The sequence below is a fragment of the Montipora foliosa genome, chromosome 4 (assembly GCF_036669935.1).
Source record: "Montipora foliosa isolate CH-2021 chromosome 4, ASM3666993v2, whole genome shotgun sequence".
Classification (NCBI taxonomy): domain Eukaryota; kingdom Metazoa; phylum Cnidaria; class Anthozoa; order Scleractinia; family Acroporidae; genus Montipora; species Montipora foliosa.
Window position 1 is genome coordinate 41,400,324 of NC_090872.1, and position 5,000 is coordinate 41,405,323.

The 5,000-nt window shown below is 32.1% G+C and overlaps 1 protein-coding gene across 2 annotated transcripts in view; it reads right to left on the reverse strand.

Annotated features, from left to right (window-relative positions):
* The window catches only part of LOC138000815 (endothelin-converting enzyme 2-like), an 88,249-nt gene that overhangs the window by 37,412 nt on the left and 45,837 nt on the right, over positions 1–5,000 (reverse strand). The window lies entirely within an intron of this gene.

Here is a 5,000-nt window from a genome sequence, read left to right on the forward strand (position 1 = left end):
AAATGTTTAAAAAATTTGCTTAAAAAATTTGCTTAAAAAATTGTAAAAAATACTTGATCTTGCGGAGCCTTTGAGATCTAGCTCCTCGGCAGTGAGAGCGGAGCTCGAGCCAGGGATGGAGGAGCGATAAAAATCTCGATCGATCTTGGCGGGAAGAGCAGTAAAGCGTGGTGCGATGGATCGATATTAATATGAAAACATTAATAGAAAACAAAATTGAAAACAAATACCGCACACAAATAGTTTATACAAAATTTGATTCAAATACTGTATAAAGCATTCTTTGATTTAATATATTAGTTGTTTGCAAAATTTGTTTTCGAAACCTGTTTTTAGAATCTGTAACAAAGTGAAAAAAAATTATGAGTAAAGTATACGAGTAAAGTTTGTCCGTAAAGTTAAAATGCGTTTAAACATTGTCATAATCAAATGGAACAGGAAAGAATCATAAGTTTAGTAAGGACATCAGCGAACTGAACTTTTGAATTTTGTGTAGAGGTGATGCATAAAGTGTGTTTAAAATATTATATCATATTATATCATGAATTGCACAATTGAACTACATGATGAATTAAGTCAAACAACTTATACAAATTGTCAATTTTGCAAACATCAAATATCTGATTATTATACAGACAAACAAAGTAATTGTTGTGAACAACCTGATATAACCGAAGATGATAACCGTTTACAATGCATTAAATGTGGTCAAATTGGTAATGAGCTGTTTAAAGATAATTACATTGATGTTTATGAAAATATGTATAAGATAAGGAAAAAATCAGTTTATGTCAGAAAATATCATATTATTAATGTTCTTGATGAATTCAGCCTTTATAATAAAAAACCCCATTCCAACATTTGTTTTTAATAATGTTTTGAAAATATTTGATAAGATAAACAAAATATTGCCACAGATTAATGAACAACGTAAACGAATTATTTCTGTTAAATATACTATTCATCGCTTGTTTATTGAATGGGGGATTGATTTCGAAATTAAAGTCACTAAATCAAACAAGTCGCTTTGCTTTTATGATCAATATTGGAACAAAATAAAACCGCTGCTCGGTGATTAAATAAATTACAAAGCTTGACCACATTTTATATCATATTTTTGTTTTAGTTTATCTGATATAGCAGGACATAAGTCAATGATTATTCCATCAATGATGTTAATTTGATTCAATAATTCTCTTTCATTAAATGTTACGCCTCTTAAGGGCCCACTGACGTATTTTTTAGGGAGCGTTGCTAAGGATGTAACGGTTAAGTAATTTGAGAGAATTTGGCATTATTTTGGTCAGTTTCCAACTTTTGCAAACCAATGACCCTAAATATGACGTCATCGTGCCACGCCCATGGTCATGTGACCAATAAAGAAAACTCTAAATTTGTCTACGTGTTACGCAATTTGGGCATTTAATCAGTGGTTTGATAATTTGTATTCGTTTTTGCATCCAGCCAAGCATGGTTTTCTTTTTATTTTGAAAAATGTTCTTTTTAAAGAGATAAACGATACTGAAATACCCATAACATTTTCAAAAAAGATGATTTGAAAAAATCAATGGTTAGCTATATTTGTATTTGGGTTGAAACGTGCCACATGAAAAAAAATTAATTCAATTTAAGGACGGTGCCTACTAATTAAAGACATTTTTGCCCCTGTGTGTGATTATGCAGGAAATATAGCTCTTAACAAGTGTTATTGAAATCCAAAAAGAAAATTGAGGGTAACCACGCATTTTTCAAAGATAATTCATGAATAATATTTGTAAAGAGCTTTAAAATACAAAGCAATGTATGGCGTTCTTTCTCAAATTGAAGCTTCATTATTTCTCAAAAATACATAGTTACCCCCAGTTTTCTTTTTGGATACCAAGAGTACTTACTAAAATATACTTTCTCCGGATAGTTTTAAACCGCGCAAAAATATGCATGTATTAGTAAGCATCGGCGATAGGAAATCTGAGTATCTGGAGATGCGCAGAACGTATGCACAATAACAATAGTAGGCACCGTCCTTAAGGACTGCCGGAAATTTAGTGTTTTTCCAAACCGGAAGTCCGTTTGTTTACGCATGTGCAGTTGATCTGAGAACGAGCGCGAGTAAGGTCTAGGGAAAACCTTCGATGCAACAACTGTTTGTGCGGTGATTTTTGCTAGTGAGTGGGTTTTCTGGTCAACTCACGATATGATGACGTCAGTCACCAGAGGTAACATTTCACTGGCTTCCTTAGCAATGCGCGAAAAATCCGTCTTTGGGCCCTTAAGTAATTTCGTAAATCTACTATAATTTTTAAGTATGATGTATATGTGAAACGTGTCATTTCAATTTTTCGTTTGTAATTTTTTTTTTTCCGAATAAGTAGCTAAAATGAAAGAACCTTCTTTGAATTTTTTTAGAAGTACCGTCGGAATGTAAAACCAATATTGATCTTTTGTAGTGATATTCATTTGATTCTTTTTTTTTGTTGATTGATGGGCTAAAATCATATTTAAAGCTTCATATGTTATTGACATTGATAAAAATTCATTTGAATAAACAGTAAAACCTGATTTTTTAAAATAAATTTCAATAGCCAAAGTGTAGTCAATTGAAAAATTGTCTCTGATCAATTTAAATAGCTTTATATAGAATTTTCCATCGTAATGTGATTTTTGATATGACTTACTAAGACTTAGAGCGAATGCTTTTTTCTAATGTTAAGTGGCATGTGATCGAAATTATTGATTAAATTTGCACTAGAAAAGCCAAAATCAGTTGTTTATTCGCCTGCATTGTCAGCTACATATTTAAACAAATTCAAACGATTTGTATGTGATGATATATGGCTTGCATTTAATTGATTGAGATTAACAGCATCGCTCAGTCGGTAGAGAGCCGGACATCTAACCCGAAGGTCGTGGGTTCGTTTCCCACCCTGATCAGAGTTTTTCTCTGTCCTTGTGTGGGCCCATTTCCATCAGTAGGGCTAACACTCACATGGTTCATATGGAATAGAAATCGAGCACTTCACATTACACTCTATTCAGTTATTTCTTTTTCATAGACTTCTTGGAAGTATCGTTTTCTCGGCAAATCAGCGATTTTTCATTGTTGCTTGGGAACTCACAGATACAAAAATTGGGGTCTTATAATAGCTTTGTGACAGATAAATCACACAGCAACTTTTGTCTCTTTTTATGTCCTTATAAAATAATCAATCAATGGCATTTGGTTTTTGTCACAAAGAATATCATCGAATATCACCAGCTTTTGGTTATCATCTGTTAATTCAGATACTGGTCTAATTTGGTCGTTACTCGCTTCAATAATATGATAACCGACATCCTTACTTATTGGTTTAAACATGTTCAACAGATTTTGATACTTTGATTGCTCTAGGTTTTTGACATACAAAATATTTTGCCAAAGTACAACAAATTGTAAATCATATGCATTCGTGTACTTGTTTTTGCCTGATCCACTTGGTCCACAGATCAGCAATCAAAAGCATCGATCGGGCATAAAAGGATAAAACTGATTATAATTTCCAACATTATCATTAGTAGAATCGTAATTTACTATTATCATTTATATGATATGTGTATATTATTTCATAACACCATGTACAACATGATGCTCAACACCGTGTCGTACACCTTGCAAAATGCTATCTTTTATATACAATTTACCATTTTATGTAAGCAAATAATATAACAAATGAGTTTACTAAAATGGCAAGAACTTGCAAAAAGTAAATCTGAATTAGAAGATAAAATCAACACTGTACCAAGGTGTTTCAACCTATAACCACTAAACTGGATGATGTTAATGCCAGTAAAATGCCTTCAACAAACCGACGACCATTGAAAAAAGGAGAAGTACCAAATTACGGTATTGATATCGAGGACGAGGTTCCAGACATGAATCTTGGTGATTTATTTGATGAAACTGTTTTACTACAAGAAGCAAAACAACTGACGACAAAGCCGCCTACTTATGAAGAATCATTGCAAGATATATTGGCAGGTAAGAAAGAAATTTATGTGGATCCTACATACTTTCCTCAAGAACAACAGGAGATGCCTCCAGAATATGATGATAATAAGAAACCTAATTATGCATTAGATGATGAAGACATGGATAATGAGATATTGAATGATCTTGGTATCAAAAATTATGATTCTGTTAAAAAGGTATTAAATCAACCAGAAATGACACAACAAAAAAACAAAATATATCAATGAGATTATCGATGATGCCAAATTGAAAAGAAATCAATTAAAGGGTTATAAATCACACGTCACAAAACAATTCAAATCTGGGTACATTAAGGAAGCTGAACGGAAGCTTATGAATAGGAGACTTAACAATGCCAGAGCTACATTGAATGCATACATAAAACATTTCGAGAATGAAATCAAAACGACACAAGGTTCTGGAATTCGAAGAGGTGGAAATGTTATGTTTTTTAATAATGTAAAACAGCTTCTCAAAAAATTGGAATAAATTATTGGCGAAACTCGGGCTGGTAATACAAGCATTGCTATGAGAAACATGAGGGTAGCTATATTAGATACATTGCTAAAAACGTCAACAATCAAAAGATCTCAACATAACAAACTCTACAAAAGGTATTTCAATTTTAATGTAACAATATTGTATATATATGGATAGAGAAATCGTATTATCAAGCTACACACGGTATAAACAATACCTGATAACCGACCTGAAGATTTTGTTACAAAATTTACTAAACCAAACACTTTGGGCAGCACTTTTGAATACCAACTTGGTTTGAATAGGATTATCAATATGTCTTTTACTTGGTTTAATGTCAATCCATCATACAACAATCAAACAATAGCATATAGCTTCAATAATGGGATCTAACTTTCAAGATCTCACTTTTCCAGCTGGTGTATGAAATTATAATGATTTTGATAGCTGTCTCAAACAAATAATAAGACAGATGGTATATTATTGAAATCTCATCAAACTACATTTAGAGTCA